This window comes from Thermobia domestica, chromosome 7, assembly GCF_964235325.1.
Source record: "Thermobia domestica chromosome 7, izTheDome1.hap1.1, whole genome shotgun sequence".
In the NCBI taxonomy this organism is placed as follows: domain Eukaryota; kingdom Metazoa; phylum Arthropoda; class Insecta; order Zygentoma; family Lepismatidae; genus Thermobia; species Thermobia domestica.
The window spans coordinates 205,599,171-205,616,582 of NC_137460.1; the positions used below are offsets into that span (position 1 = coordinate 205,599,171).

Consider the following 17,412-nt stretch of genomic DNA (forward strand, 5'->3'; position numbering starts at 1 on the left):
CTAAGTCGCTTTCAAAACAGTGAATTATTATGCATCTCTTTGTTGTTGCGGTGAAAATTGTCTCCTATTGGATCATCAGCAATCACAGCTTCGTTTGAGGATTTGCGGAGTCTGATAAGTTGGGAAAATCTCGTCCTATAGTTACGTCATCAATAATAGCCAATTAGGGATCTTCTTCCCATTATCTTTTGTCTTTTATCAGAAGCTGTGTTAAGAGAGACGTAAAGTTATTCTCATCTATAAAAAAACGTGAGAAAAGTGAAAATTTGAAAAGTAAAAATGATTTTGGGACTTGCACACCTTTAAAACATTGACGTAGTGCAGTGAGGAAGTTGATACGCTCAATGGACATTGGAGTTAGCAGCGTAAGCAAGGTTCTTCACATCAGACGAGAGTGGTTGGGGGTCAGCCGTCTTCCCTTGTTTTGGAACTGCATAGTTGTACAGTTAAGTGCATAAAAATAATTTCAACACCATTTAACCTTTCGAATTTGAGAGGTGGTGTAAGATTTCAAGTCTTGAAGACCCCAGGACATGACTGCAGCTATAGAGGTATTCAATTTTAACCTTTTTGGAGAAGATTGACCAAGTAAGTGTGGTAGTGTTTACATTCTGACAGGATAGAAATTTTGTTTGGTAACTAATCTTCGAAAAATTCTGTTTGGTACAAAACCTTCAAAATTGTAGTGTTATGACAGTGAAAGTGATGCTTTCTGCACGAGGAATTGAAACCATTATGCAGCACTAAGCTTAGTTTTCCCCAGAGATGGCACATATACGGTATACATTCATAATGTGAAGTGTAATAACTACTCAATGGGAGAGGGGGCGGGGGCCAGGTTAGAAATTTCGGTTGTCAGAGTAATTACGAATGTATGTACTACATGTACATATGTTTACCCCAAAATTTGAACATTATCTTTAGACCATGTATTTATAGAAATTGTTGTTTTGAGAGACCCAAAGTACTGCTCATTATAATTTTCATCTCTTTTTCTTTGCTTGCATTTTAAGAAAGGTTCATTTAGAAGACATATTCTTATTCCAGCAATTCTTCCATGATCTTCACTTGTCTTAGTCACTATCCCCCTTAGCCTAAAAAGCGTAATCGTGGACATTAAACCAAGAGACTATAACCATTTAAAAACAGAAGTAATATCTGTAGTTTTGTCCTCTATTATAGCAACATAATTAACATCTATTATTTCCTCCTTAATACTGTAGCATTATAGTACACGTACGGCATGCACTATAATATGCTATTTTTAATATATTTATATGTCCCTCCAAACACAGTAGTCTCCTTAAGATGGACTTTCAAGACCGAAGCTGATTCGTAGGTAAAATGTATAAGAACTCTAAAAGTGCAGGTTTGAATTTCGAAAAGGCCTGCGTTTCGTCGTAGGCTCAAAGCAGTAGCTCAAACACTCCATAAACCTTGACACAGTTATAGTTAGTTACTGACTTGAGTCAGGTCTATAGGCGGCTTTGGTGTGCTACAGTTTTTATTTTTAAAAGAAAAGGACGGTTTAGTTTGGCCTGTACGTGTGTAGGTAAATTTGTATAATTGTATGCGATTATCTCGAGAACCGTTGGTAATATTTCTATACAGTTTCAAGTAATCGAATAAACAATTCCAATTTAATTATATAAAAAAAAAATCAATCCTGCGAAGCCTAAGAAAAATTCATCCTAAATATGCTGCAACCAGAAATTCAATAAAGCTGAATGGGTTGCATATAACCAAGGAGTAAATACAATTTGTAGCCAGCTGTCTCCAAACTATTAGAGGTGAATGTTTGGTTCATTGGACATGTCATGACTGTTTACATGCCGGTGCTGCTAACTTGTGCCAATTTTTGGTGATTGGTCGCCTACTGCGAGGAGCATCATGAACATAAAAATTTCCAGAACGAAAACGACAGATTTACTGATTTTTGTGTCTATGTTTTCTGTTTCAAGCGCATAAATATCCACAGCCTACTAACAACTATAAGAAGTCACGATCGCCCATTGGTATTAGTGATGAGCAAATGCAAGACCAAGACCAAGACCCGGCTGGTCTTGGTCTTGGTCTTGGTCTTGCACATGTGGTCTTGGTCTTGGTCTTGCACTGGAACTCTCGGTCTTGGTCTTGGTCTTGGTCTTGCACACCTAGTCTTGGTCTTGGTCTTGGTCTTGGTCTTGCACACCCAGTCTTGGTCTTGCTTGCAAGAGTCTTGCAAGTTTGGCTTTTAAGAAATCTATGATTTTCATAAGTAAATTTTACTCTGGATATAAGGGATAATAAATCCTACATTGCGTCAATAGTGAGGGAAATGCAATGTATGTTTCTAAATGTAATATATTTTACCTTCGTGTAAGTGTGATGATACTGTACAACATAGGCGATGACCTTTACTTTTTTTTTTTTTTTCAATGGGTGATCACGCTTCACTACTTATAAGATAAATCACAACATTTCGTAATATTTTTATATGTTTTAACAGATCCAATACTCCACTGGTTCCCAAACTGGGGAGGCTACCCCTGACAGTGAGACGCATGAAAGAAAACCAAGACGGCACAGATTACTGAATTACCATAAATTGCAAAATTATTTTTACACTCTAAAGGCGTCAGATTTTTTTCCTTCCAACCACGATTAGCTCATCTTTGTATTGAACAAACTCCCAATTAAATATCGAAATTTTGTTTTACTGATTCTAATATGTACTGCATGGGGCAGAAACAAGGTCATTACGCAAAAACGATGAAACAGTTAGACTTTCGAAATGTGGGCATGGAGAAAAAAGGAGAGAATCAGCTGGGTTGAACGGAAAACGAATGCAAAGGTTTTAGAAATAGTAGCAGTAGAGGAGAAAAGAAGAATTTTAGATGTAATTAAGAGGAGGACATTAGCTGAGGAGGAACTGTATTATGAGGGACGTGAGAGAGGGAGGGAGCGAAGGAGATTGTAGTTGAAGCTGCCAATAATGGCAGAATAGCTATTATTATGACGATGATGATATGTTTTGCAATACTGACCAAAAAAGAGAGAAAAAATAAAATAATAATAATAAAACCTCTTAATATTTTAGAATATAAATGAAATTAAATTTGTGAGTTTTACGTCCCACGGTTATGCCGGCTAGGCCAAAGGAGACGGTGATGATGAAAAATGAATGAAAATGGTGGAAAGAAAGTAGGAGGAAACGGGAGAACCCCGAGGAAACCCTCGCACACGGTGTTTGTCCACCACAAAGTTCATTTGGCGGGTCTGGGATCGAACGCGGGACCCCAAACACCAGAGCTGAACGCTCTACCACTGAGCCCCAATATTTTAGAATAATTTGAGTGAAAACTGAAAACGACTCAACTGTCTATGTCTTTTTGTGTAAACTTAATTTATATAAATACTTTTGACCTACATTAGAAATACATAATAACGGCATCAAACTTCAAGTTATTTGAAATAAGTACGAAATCACTCTCAATTGTGAATATAGATTATTTATTGTTGTATAATGTTATATCGTTGAATCCTAGATATGCCGTATACCTAAGGGGGCTATAAGTTATATTGATAAACAATTATTCAAAGCATAAGCATCCACCTATGAAATCAAACTTGCTGTCACATGCGCTAAGTTTTGGTCAATGTCATGAAAATGTTATTTCAATATTAATTTTATAAGTACACATTAAAAATTTCCAACGGATGCTTGAACCTCAGAGCCAAGGCCATACCCATGTAGTCGGCACCTATGGTGTACGGAATTGCCGATGTTCAATACTACATTTCTTTAGTTTTGGAAGAAGAACACCACTAATATGTTTTGAAATGAAATGAAATATCTACTTTAACGTCCCACGATTATTACACTGAAGCTAAGGGAAACAGTGATGATGAGAAATGGTGGAATGAAGAAAGTACGAGGAAACGGGAAAACCCACGCACAGGGTGTTTGTTCACCAAAGAAGCTCACAGCTCACATAGCGCAACCAGGGCCCCATGTACCAGAGGTGAACGCTCTGCCACTGACCTACCGTGTCCATAACATACTCTAGTTTATTTTTGTTTATCCACTTCTTATGGACACAATTATTCTTCGTATGATTTCCCAAAATCCAATCATGGGCCGTCGTGAATGATCAAATGATGACCAAAGTAAATCAGACACTGAAGTTATTATAGCTATATAATTATGCTGTCGGTCGTCTCGTGAACAACCGATTCAAAAAACGACATACTGTAGCTATATGTTACAGGAGCAGATCGACACATGGATTGCATAAACTACTGGGAACACATTCACTCCGGCGGTATTTTTACTGGAGCCAAGAAGTTCACGTGAAAGATGTAATGATTTTTCCCCTTCCTTTTTACATTCTATAAAAAATCAATTAGTACCATACTTGTGCAAGACTCTTGCGCAAGAGTCTTGGTCTTGGTCTTGGTCTTGCAGGTATGGTCTTGGTCTTGGTCTTGGTCTTGCACACCTTGGTCTTGGTCTTGGTCTTGCATCGGGATTCCTGGTCTTGGTCTTGGTCTTGCATGCAAGACTCTTGCAAAAACTGCAAGACCAAGACTCTTGCGCTCATCACTAATTGATATATAGCTTATATCAGGTTTCAAGAATCGGAGGTTTGATCCAGGTCATGTAAGTTCGCGTGATGGACGATATTTAGAGAAAGAAGAGGGAAAGAGTTGAGTTGATTTTAGTTTAGCGTTCCTTTCAGCAGCGAGGCTATATGAGACGTGGACCTACTGATTAACGTGGAATCCGAACCACATGAACTCCCGCCGGGAATCGAACCCGGGTCTCCCACGGAAGAGGGAAAGAATTTTAATTGTGGGGACAGAGACAGATACATTCAGACATACCTAGGTACAAGGTTGAAAATTAGAGAAACAAATGATCGGACAACATCCATATTCTGAGGAAAATTTCGATTTTCTGAAGCATAAGAATCAAAGTTTCTCAGTCGAACCTGCGAGCATAACACTTGCAATTGTCAAATTAAGGTGGAGAATTCTTTTAGAAGCATCAGATGATTGCACAGGGAGGGAAAATCTTTTATTTGGAGCATGAAGAATTTAAGAATTCGCAGGTATTGGAGACGGATTTTGAACTAAGAATCTCTCGATCACGAAGTCAACCACTCATTCACTTAGAATGCCACTTGACGAACCATATTCTTCTCGCATATCTCAAGAGTGTCAACACTTTGAGACATGAAGACTAGAAATATACTCTTAATTTTATTAGAAATGGTTATTTCTTATAAATAATCAAACAGACGTAGCAATGCGTCGAAAAAGAAAATGTGTAAGATGCATGGTAGGCGAGAAAATTCAGCGTCTGAAATACTGCAAAATCTCACAAGCAGTGGCGTATTTAGGGGGGGGGCTTCCGGGCTTAAGCCCCCCCCGAAATCTTACTTACTATAGTAAAGTATATGAAATATCTTGCAGAATTTTCACATTTTCAGGCAAAGCCCCCCCCAAAGTTAGCCAAGCCCCCCCGAAACAAAATCGTAAATACGCCACTGCTCACAAGTAAACGTTCTCGCCCAACAATCGGGAATCTAAACATGGTACATATACCCTATACGTAAAGTGAAGGGTAAAGGGGGAAAAGAAGGAATGTCACAAAACTGCATTTTCAAGAAAACGGCGTTTTAATATTGAAAACCGTGTATGGAATGAATAGGGTGGAATTACACGAACGACCATTTTGTGAAGTTAAAGGTTAATGTCCATTCGTTTGCCAGGAAGCACAATCAGAACAATAATTACTGCCATTGGAAAAAATACACGTTTATTGTTTTGCAAACTAAAGTCCCGAACGCAGGGGCGGATCTAGGGGGCGATCGGGGCAATCGCCCCTTCCCAGAAGGGGAGGAAACTTTCTTTCTTATTTTATATATAAATAAAACCTCAGACCTCAGACTTTGGAGCTCTTAAAACTAGCACTAAGTAGAAATGTTACACCCTCTCCCAGAAGTTCGTCCTGGATCCGCCCCTGCCCAAACGTTTGCAGAAAGAACAAGGAATGTCACATATGATATGATATGTAATGATTAGAAATGCTCACTTCACTGCTGATGATGTAGTAGAGTTTCGTAAAACGTTTGGCTTGTAGGGTTACAAAATGGTTTCAAAATCTGAAGATCGGTGTACTTTGGTTTGAAACAGGAAGAAGATTGTTGTAGACTTGTGTTGGAATCTCGAATTCCCCTTTTTCGCTGGTCAGAACGACTCTGCATAAGACTCAAGAACTGCTTAATTAAAGGAATAAGTTCCAGAGGAATAGAAGGACCGGAAACATAAGATCAGGGATGCCAATTTAGCCTTTTTTTTTTTTTTTTTTTTTTTTGCTAAATCTAGCCTATTTGGAGAGGCATTTAGCCATACAAATCTCCGTTATGCTTATAGCCTTAAATCTTATTTTATGAAATTCTTTTGACAGTTTTGGCTTTTAAATTAGTTCTTAAATTAATTCAGAAAAAACTTTTTCTTTGTAAATAAAGTTTTTTTTTTTTTTTTTAAAGAAATTAGCGTATTTGTCATTATATATTATTGTATTGATTTCTCTAGACAGAGGGGGCCTTTTGCAGAGTCGTTCTGACGCGTTATTAGTGCCGTACTAAAGAGTTCGACTAACTAATATTTCCTGCAATAGTCAGTCCTTTATTATGACACTAATCATACACGAAAACGACTCTGCATAAGGCGGAGGGTGTTTTATTACGCAACAAACACGTCGCTCCCGTAACCAATCCTTGCCCATAACGGCCCCATTTCCTAATTTGTAAATATTTTAATTTTCCTATTTCATTGCATAAATGAAAGTTTTCTCATACAAATTTAGTATACTGTTCGGTTCTTCAAACCATAGAGATTTTTTTTTTTTTTTTTGTTGTTTGTTTGTTAAAGGATACAAATATGATATCTAATTACCTTGAAAACAGTCAATGCAATCATGACGATTCGTGTAAGTGTAGAGAGAAATTAGAAGCGTTGTAAGTACTACATAACCTGCCAAAAGAAGTAGTACTGATAATTGGGACAATGACAGCAGGCCAGGATCCAGGGGGGCCGGGCAGTCCTAAATTTTTACTGGCCCACTCTAAAATTTTCACAGTAGGCTTGCAAATGAACTATAATATGGTGATGAACTATATTTTTTGATCGGGCCCCCCTAACTTTCACCGGCTCCCCCTTACATTTACGGGCTGGCTACGGGCCTGAATGGCAGTTTACACAAACACAACTAATCCACAATCACTACTACTCTATTAACCTTGCCACAATCCAACTATGGGGCATCCAATTCCAGCACCTCGGCTAGCTGCGACGTCATCGATGATAACGGCTGTTGACTTGCAAAAATCAAATGAATTGTTGACGGTTTTTATTGTAATTTAAAGTCATGTATGTTTCTTGTTAGTCTTTAGTGAGTAAAATTCAACATTTGAAACTGTGCTATAACTTACTTATAATTCTACATACACAAAAAAGGGATTCAAAACAGTGTTGGGTAAGTTACTTGTAAAAATGTAACGCGTTTCAAGTTACTTTACTTTCTCTTAAAATGTAACGCGTTACTTGCCCAAAAAAGTAACTGTTACTTTGCTTCGAAAGTAACGCGTTACTTTTAGGTCCGAAACTTTAAATATATGTGGAAAAAACTATTATTTCAATTTTCCATACTACTATTACTACCGTTATTATTATTATTATTATTATTATTATTATTATTATTATTATTATTATTATTATTATTATTATTATTATTATTATTATTATTCCACGTTCTGAATCGCTTTATGTAAATGCAAGGACAAATTTTTACTTGATATATGAATATTTTCATATAATATTGTAACATTGATAAAATGCCATACTGCGTTACTCGTAGGGATGGGCACGAGCGAGTTCAAGCGAGTTTAAAAAAAAAAAAAAAAAAAAAAAAAAACTCGATTCGACTAGAAACAGAAATCTTTGAACTCGACCCGAGAACTCGGCTCGAAAAGTTTCCTCCAACTCGACTCGAATTGGGGTCGAGTTTCGAGTCGAATCGAGCCAAATCCGGTGTGTAGTTTCGAGTACTCTCTTCAAGACTACTACATAGACAATATAATTATTATCAATGACACTACTACTACTACAACTTATATTATTATTATTATTAATTATAACAACACTGTATATAAACATGGAAGATAGGCGGTTTGTATTTGAATACTAAAAAACTAGTTGATTGCCAACCTCGGTAGTCGTGAAGTCTAGGAGTCAAGGACATTGTTCACGAGCTTCTGAATTTGGGTTGAGTATTCGGGTTCGAGCCAAACACTGTTAAAACTTATAGGGCACTGGCCAAATATCTTCGAAACTGCTCGGCCCGGGTTTAGAATTGTCAACGACTCGAGCAGCTCGGCTCACGGCTCATTCACTATCGACCCGAACCGAGAAGTGAGCCGAGCCTACAGCTCACCCAACCGACTCGGCTAGAGCCATCGGCTCAGTTGAGCCGAACCGAGCAGTTGGCTCATCCCAACCAAGCCAGCTCGAGCCGATGGTTCACCCCAAGCGAGCCCGCTCGAGCCATCTTCTCAGTTGAGCCGAGCCGAGCTGAGCTTGTTATAAAAAAATTTCTTGTGGTCTCGCTATCGAGACGAGACGAGATGCGAGCAGTGTCCCCTCTCGTGAGCAACACTAAAAGTATTCCATATTACTACTTAGCTTACATTTCTCATGGCTTTCGTTTTCCAGTGTAATCAGGCCATGATTTCAAGACGAGTTAAAACGAACGAGCCATTTATGAAACTCGACTGGACTCGAAACTCAACGCGAAAAACTGAATCGGCGGAACTCGACTAGTACTCATCCCTATGCGTTAGAAAAAAATGGTTGCTTATTATTATTCTGGTGAACTAATTATATGATAATAACAATGTTGTTATGTAAAATTAAAAATATAGTATATAGAGAAACATTACACTACGACCAATAAAGTGAGAACACATGAACTGGGGGTGAATCAAAACTTGCCAGTAACTCTAAAATCGATACATGCTATTTCAAACTCTATAATGAACGGGACTCTAGGATAAGCAAACTGAACTGAAAGAACTCCAATATTACACACCACCAGCAAACTATTTTCTAGTAATAAAATTAGACCTGCTCATCAGAACACAGTTTATTCATATTAACCTCTTACTGTATATCGTTAATTATGGCACGCTAGTGGTTGATAAATATTTTCCGTCGGGGCACTTCAGACACTTTACTTTTAAATTCTGTCCACCATCATCCTCAGCTCTTAAGAAAAAAGAAAAAAAAAAGTATTCTTTCAAATGTTCGAACGGTAAAATATTTTCGTTCTCCATCTTTATAAAAACAACACCAAAGTAAAATAGACTACCGTTATCATTGCACTCCTAGTTCACTCACTGAATGTATTGATTTGATGCTGTCAAAATCTAGGACAAAACCTTCCAGGTTCTTGCAATCAGTACACGTGATTTTCCTTAGGCTGACCTCATCTTCCAAAAATAGCAAGTGGCACTACGAACTTATCTTTTTCTCTGTGTGTCGGTGACTGTGGGTCACTGACATACGTAGTCCATGCTCCATTGTTTCATTCTGAGAAATTCACTTACAGGAAAGAAACATTTGTTTCCGAAAAAAAATACATATATTATAGTTACTCATCCTAAATGTATCGCGAAAAAAGTAACTCAAACTAGGTACGTTACTTAAAAATTTGTAACGCGTTACCGTTACAGTTACTTTGGAAAAAATGTAACGCGTTACTAGGAAACGCTACTTAAAAAGTAACGCGTTACTTGCGTTACGTTACTTCCCAAGACTGGTTCCCAATATACAATGTTCGTTATAGTTTAGCACTAGCCTTTTTTTTTTTTTTTTTTTTTGCGTAAAAAGCGTTATTTCTGAAGATCTAGCCTCTTTTCTTCAGAGGTTGCTGGCAGCACTGCTTACGATGCAATGGAAGAAGATAAAGAAATTAGATTATTAGTCTGTGTTTATTATGTATGTCAATGTCAGAGAGCCTTGTTATTACTTTATTACAATATGTTTGGATAAGTAAGAGTTCCTACTAACTTGTTTTCATTTTAGCATTTCTTCTTTGATTAATGTACGTAATCAGATCTGTATGATGTGTTGCTATAGAAAATGATTAAGGAAATTGAAAAGTAAGGTATTTGGGTGTTATATTTTGTTTTGTTTACATCATTTTTGTGTACGTATTTAAATTATACCACAGTTGTGTTCTCTCTATCTTTACAAGAGAGAAGGTGAGGAAGGTGCTTGCATAACAGTTTGGAAAATTTGGAGGTTATGTTTAGCAGAAGTGGTCTAGAAGTATGTAAAATATACACAATTTACAGGAGAAATGGATGATGCAAGTACTTAGACCTAGGCATTTATTCCGAAGTTGGACGTCCGATAGTTTTCTACCAAAATCTTAATAAAAGCTATTAAAATTTATAATTTTTCAATTTGTACGTTCTTAACTGACTTTTTAGGCTTCCTTTCGTTACATCGCGAGGTGGGGGAAAGGTTAGGTTAGGTTATGATCTAGAACAGAGGTACTGCATATCGGTTAATAGCTGGTTCATTTTTTTTTTTTTTTAACCATAGTTTACTATTTAATTCACACAGTAGTGCCAAGCGAGCGTCAGCGAGAGAAGGCGGGTTAGAACCCCGCAGGGCACGTTGTTTTCAGTTTTCATTAAAGTAATTATTTTTTTTATAAACTTTCCACTCACCTTAGTACTTCGGTTTGTACAGCTCCCCTACCTCCAGCAGGAAATTGTGGACGATTCTTGTTAACGGCCTCCTTTCCTTAAAAAGGTATTCAGCAAGATAATCTTCACCAAGTTTTACAAGATTTTGCTTATTATCAACGTATAGCTTCACCGTTAGTTCACATACCGTGCAACATTTCTGTATATTAACCGCCATGTTGATAATGTAAATGCTTGTTACTTTCCAACAATGTAACTATTCGGTTACTTTCCGTGAAGTAGTTCCTTCCGCTTGCCGAATAGTCCCATGTTTATAACCGCTTATATATAACAAATAAACAGATTTTTCGAGATCCTTATATATTATCAAGTACACAAACGATCAAATTATCTATATCTTCCCTGTATATTTTCAAAATTTTGCTAGAAACGGACGTCCAACTTTGGTACTTAACCCTAGACCTAACATAACGTAAGTTAATCTAACCTAAACAAACCAGAACTAAACTAATATTAATAGAAATAAGCTATTTTTGTGTTCGAGAGTTACGCTGGACCCCTACACTAACATAAACTACACTATTCTAATGTGAACAGAAACTACCGAAATTGTAACATTTTTTAGAAAACGTAGCTAAACCTCTTCTGCTAAACGTTGTCCCTTAGATATATTAACCTTATGATGCCAGCCTTTTAAAGCTTAGGTTAATGTCAGCGTGGGGTCCGTGCGGACCCCAATTAATAATATTGTTGGTAGGCACTTTTTCATAAGCTTTTATTTTTATTGCATTGTTAAATACAATTTCTTTCATTTATTTAGTATGATATAATTACACTAACACACACTCTTGGGATTCTGTATGTACTGTACTTTCACTTGCCTTTACATGCATTGTACTGAACATAATTTACTTTAGAATTCACCAGCACATATTTTACACAGACTTTTAAAATGTTCCGGGAAAGTTGGATTACCACAATTACATCTGCATATCTGTTTCTTGTCGTGGGACTTCCCGAGCGTTCTTTAATGTCTTTCACATTAGCAATCTCAGTAATACTCTGTCGTTACTTTATATGCTCTGGCGACTTTCAAGAAACCTGTGGATTTCCTTTCCCATCAATTGACGCACAGGGTTCTTTAGAAATATTTTCTCTTTTAAGTTCTGGTAGCACTGTATTGTGGGAACTTCTACTGCAAAAGCACCATTGAAGCAATTCTTGCACAATCAATTACATTGAAGAAGAAAACCGTAGGGCAACGTCTCACTTTTCTTTTGCACGTATGGAGTCTGGAGAGACGTTGATTGTTCTTTTTGGAAACTACTGTCTTATCATGATGCATTGAAGACAACAGCATGCCCGATCTATTCTCTTCGGGACATCGTTCCCATGGTTCAACTGTTCATTGGAGCACAAGTGAGACGTATTTTCTGGCAGATTGTGAATCAGCAATTCCCTAGGGATGTGTCTTTTGCAGTTTCTCATTGTACCAACAACTGTTGCCCTCTGAAGAAGCAACTCTTCGGTGAGCTCAGTGCTTGTGAAATAATTGTGCATGGTTATATTTTTCCTTTATTTAACGAAAATTTTACAAGTCACTTCATCAGATATTTTGTTTTGCCCCGTTCATGTCCTAGTTGCTGAGAACATAATTTCCTCCACATATTTATCCATCTGCGCCATATCAGAGCATTGAAAACCATAGGGTCCGCACGGACCCCAGGTGTGCTAAATATGTTTTTGTATTTAAATATTATTATAATTTCTAAATACAACAGAGTACAGCGAGTAAATTGTTATGAGTGAGTAGAAAACATCTTAAAAGGAGATGTCCTCAGTCGTACACAAGAGTGTGAAGTAAACGAAGGAAATATAGGAACATAATGAAGCCTGGGTTGGCATCATAAGGTTAAGCGATGATATTCACATATTTTTAATAGATTTTGCCGATTCAGCACTGATTCCAAATTATTACTGTTAACCTCACATCCAGAGCAACGTGTCTGTATACATGCAGCTATGTTTACGATACAATACAAATCTTCATTACTTTCCAACAATCGTACAGTACGGTCACCTTGCGACAAGTAGTTTCCTCCGTTTGCCAAATAGATTCATGTTTAGAACCGCTTATGTAAGAAAAGTAACTTTCATTCTTCTTATATATTATTAAGCACACAAACGAGCAAATTATTCACTTCATCTCGGTAAATTTGTAAAATTTTGCTAGAAACGGAAGACCAGCTTTGGAACTAAACCTCGAGATTATATCATTTTTTGGAAAATTATGCTGGATCCCTCCACTAACAAACTACCCACAGTAAACTAACCTAATCTGAACATAAATTACTGAAATTGTAACTTTTTTTTAGAAGAAAAAAAAATGCTGGACTCCTTCTACTAAACATAGGCCAAATTTGGAAATGAAATTGGGTGCGTTAATATACGACTACCATGCTGCTGAATCATCGTAAGCTTTTGCGTCTTGCAAATCGTACCCACGTCTGCATATCTTTTCTCGTATTAAACATAAATTTACTGCCAAACTTACACAGCTAAACATCAGATAAGTACTCCAAGTCATCATTTTTTTTACCTCATTTTTCCTGTAAATTTTCTTCTAACTTTTATTAAAAACGGAGGGGCAACTCTAAGCTTAACCCTTAGGTGTCGTACTGCGTGCGGAAATATGCCGTAAACTAGTGTATAAAACACAAAACAGCCTCTACTAGGTGGCTACTCAGAAGCATGAGTGCTGTCTAATGGAGTCAGGATAGGAGCGCAGCACGGGGGTGAGTTGTACCGAGAAGGTGCGTTCGTAGAAGGTGCGTCAGCGATGGTGGGTATGCGCGTAAACGAGGATGTTGCAAAAAACATCTACCGGTAGGTTGAGTACCTTCTCTGTTGACGTTTGCCAGTTACATTTCATACCATCAACACGATGTTCGCATTTGAAAATGTAACTGCTCTTCCATTTCTTTACTTTTAATGCCGTCCTACATTTGCCGCGTTTCCTGCTCCATTTCAATAATCCGTGTCGCTCCACATAACGCAATAACCTTTTTTCTTTACCAACGTACGTTATTATGAATGTCACTTCCATCGCATGCAACTACAGTCTTTGAATGCTGGGAATTAGTTTCCTCATTATACCACAGTATCTGACATGAGCATATTTTTACTGAAAATAGTACCAACAACACGCAGCTTCGAACACTTGGAAATACCACATTGTACCTCTTTTGGTAGCATGAATTTGGATGACATTTAGTATTTCCCCTAATTCGTTTTATGGCTTCAGAACAGAGTAACTTGTTTTATGTCTGAATTGTGATAAAGGTAGAAAACAACGAGCCCAGCTTGGCTCCTAACCCCCTTCGCTTGCTGTTGCTCGCTCAGCTATATTTTGTAAAGTATGTAACACCGAAGTTCTTATATGTGCAAGATTGGGGAAGAAACTGAAATCAGCCATGAATTTCATGAGAAATAACTCATTCGTCGTTTCTATCCTGTAAATTGTACGTATTTTTCACATTTCTGGATCTACTTTCTCAAACTTAATGCCCCCCCCCCCCCACCTGAAAAAGGTACGCCGACTGATTTTACACCAATTACGTTAGATTCATGGTTCATACGTAATCTAAAATAAATCAGGGTTTCAAATGGCACAAATCGATTTATTCGCAATGTTTTCCCGATTTGCATTTATTTATTTAGAGGTTCCTACCGGATTTATAGATTCAGGTACCTCAAAATGCACTGTGCGCATTGGCGTATTAGGAGATTCTGCTCAAGGTGGCCGATCCAGGCTTTAATTCTTTACAGTTAATGCATTGATTACCAGTTTCCTACTATAAGTCATAGATAGTACACCCTTCCATTGAAAGTAAATCACTACGAACACTTAGTTACTAAATTAAGTGTCCTCTTAATTTCAAGATTCCAGCTTAAATTACTATATAATAAATGTAACGTTGTATATTTTCATCTAGCATGCAGATTTGAAACATGTAATAACATGACGTAATGCCATTTGGAAAAAAAAAAAAATGTTGGATTGGTAACACTGTTAACCGTATGGTATCGATGAGTATGCCAGACGATGTTTCTTTTCCGATACTTGCATGGTCCAAAGCTTCAGCGCTTTTAATATGTTAGTTTAAAAGTTATATATCTATAGTTTACTCAGGTAGCATGCGGTTACATAAATATTAATGCTCAAATGTAAATACTGTTCCGGCCTGTTAATGGTAATATGTTTAATGTCGATTGGCAATAAAGCTTGTTAGATAATGTACTACCCTCACTGTAAACAGTAGCAACTATCTCTACTTCATATACTGTGTTCATGTTGCTTAGTTACTAAATTATATTTTGCTTGCGTGGAATAAATGCTTGTGGGTTTTATATAAGTAATTACAACCGTATTTTGCATTTCATGCGGACCTTGTCTTAATAATAACTTAAAAGCACGTCCATGTTCATCATCATCATTATCCAATTGTGAATACAGACGGAATCGAACGTAGCCGAGCGGCGATTGGTAACTTGCATTGTAAGTAGATGATCAGAAACGTTCCTTGTATCTGTGACAGACTCCTGTAGGAAGGACATCATTCACGTCTTTTAATTTTGCGATCGCATGTTGCAAATGTCTTGACAAATCTGAGTTCTTTTACTCATCTCCTTTGGTACTTCTCAAATTTCTTTAAGCTGGTTTCATAATTTCTTTTCTCGATACCTATATTAACATTAGTCACAAGAGCATGTGTTCTGATAAGTTTTATTTATTTATTTATTTTATATTGCTCGATTTTTCTCAATACGAATTTTGTCCCTGATTTACTCAGTATTTCGGTAAGCTTGTGAAATATTCCCGGCTATAACGATAGGAAAACTAAAAAGCAGTAATAATAATAATAATAAATGAACTTTTGAAAAAGGATATCTTAGTTAACACCTGATAAAACAATAATTGTTGATCAGTTTTTAATTAACAAGGTTACAGTACAAAAGGCGGATTTTCAGCAGAGTGGTTTCGCAAAGCTTTACATCGATACTTAACACCATGGTGGAATGGAAGTTCATAAATGTCGTCAATATAATCTGTAAAATTTGAAAGTGGGAAGAAATATTGTGGATTGAGTGAGGGAAGCTTACGTAGTTTTTCTTCAAGTCTCTTTACGTTTTTAGTATTAAAAAATACCGTGATTAAAAAGCAAGTATTTCTAAAATTTCGCTTTTTGGGAATTGAAGTGAAGACAATTTTAAAGGAATTTAGTAAATTTGTTAACATTTTAATGTAATAGTGTTAACATTTTTCTTCGACTAATTACGTTATTGGAGTAATGAAATAAAACCTGGGTGAAACAAGTGAGACTGACAAGCAGTGTTTCTGTAATTATCATTAATCAGGTACATGAGATACCTATTAGTGCTTATGAAGTAGAATATTTAGGTTCAAGCAAATTTTATGGAGGATTACTGGAAGTAAGAAAACTAATATTCTCACAATGCGAATCTGAGAGTATTCCTATGAAGATGAAAAATTCCTCAAAAGTTCATTATATCTCAAGCAAATTTAACAATTGTTTTTCTTCAGGATAGCTTCGAGCTTAAATCGTTTTACATGGTAGGTTGCGCGTTGTGATATAGTACTTCAGTGGTTAGAAATTAATCATAAGATTCAATGAATCCAGTAATTAAACAAATAACAGAAAACAATAGAGAATGTTTTATATACACTTATTTCAGACTATTTTATAAATAATTTCTGTTTCTATTTATAGATACATAATATCACATTATATGGATGATTTCCTATTCGGAAGAATTCGTGACGTGGACAAATAACCTCGTTGCTGACTTCCCATTAAAATTCAATCAATCAATCCTATTCGGAAGAAGAAAATCAACAGAATGTAGTTCTGCAGACATCGTTAGTTTTCTGAAAAGATATGTGCGAAAGAAGCAAAAGCTTCCTGCCGAAAAGTTCACAGTTAGATAGTTTTGAGTGCTTCTGGGGTGAGTACTTTTTAATGAACGTGAAAATTCATTGCAACAGAGACGATCCCCTTCCATTGAACACTATCCTTTGCTGAGTCAAGCCAGTTTGGATCATTTCCCACCCTTCTCGATTGTGTTTTATCTGTATGATCTTTTCATTTTCTTGGTTTACTCATATATTTTCTTCCCTAGACTTCCCGACTACAGTGTACATATTGGGTATTTCCTTTGCTCACTACGTGTCCCACAGCTTTAGACTTCTCGTTGTATTACGTGTAACTATTATGAAGTAGCACATTGTGTAAGGCTCTAAATTCACTCGTTTGTACATCTCCTCTTGTATAAGAGTACAATGCGTGGGTTGCTCTGGATTAAATTACCTCAGAATCAATTTACAATCTGATTTAAATGAAGATCTCAATTACTTTGTGGCATAGAATCAGGGTCGTAAGAAACTCAGTAAAAAAAAAGTAAGTTTTAATGGGGCAAAATTGAGTGTTATTGAAGTATATCGGATTTTATTAAATTTTGTACGTATATTTAAAACTATATTCTTACTTAAAATACCATTTAAACATTCATATTTTATTGTACACATGAAAGTATGACATTCCTTTGTGGAGCCGGGGTGGCTTATCGC

The 17,412-nt window shown here is 36.6% G+C and overlaps 1 protein-coding gene across 10 annotated transcripts in view; it reads left to right on the plus strand.

The window, feature by feature from the left end:
* Positions 1-342: 342 nt before the first annotated feature.
* The window catches only part of LOC145690687 (uncharacterized), a 39,501-nt gene continuing 22,431 nt past the window's right edge, over positions 343-17,412 (plus strand). For 2 of the 10 annotated variants that reach the window (XM_081765831.1, XM_081765841.1), the window contains exon 1: positions 9,980-10,098. The gene's annotated coding sequence lies outside the window, so the exon portion shown is untranslated. Of the gene's footprint in view, positions 589-9,958; positions 10,214-16,555; positions 16,791-17,412 lie in introns of those variants that run through there. The other 8 variants (XM_081765834.1, XM_081765837.1, XM_081765839.1 and 5 more) reach the window with 8 other exon arrangements.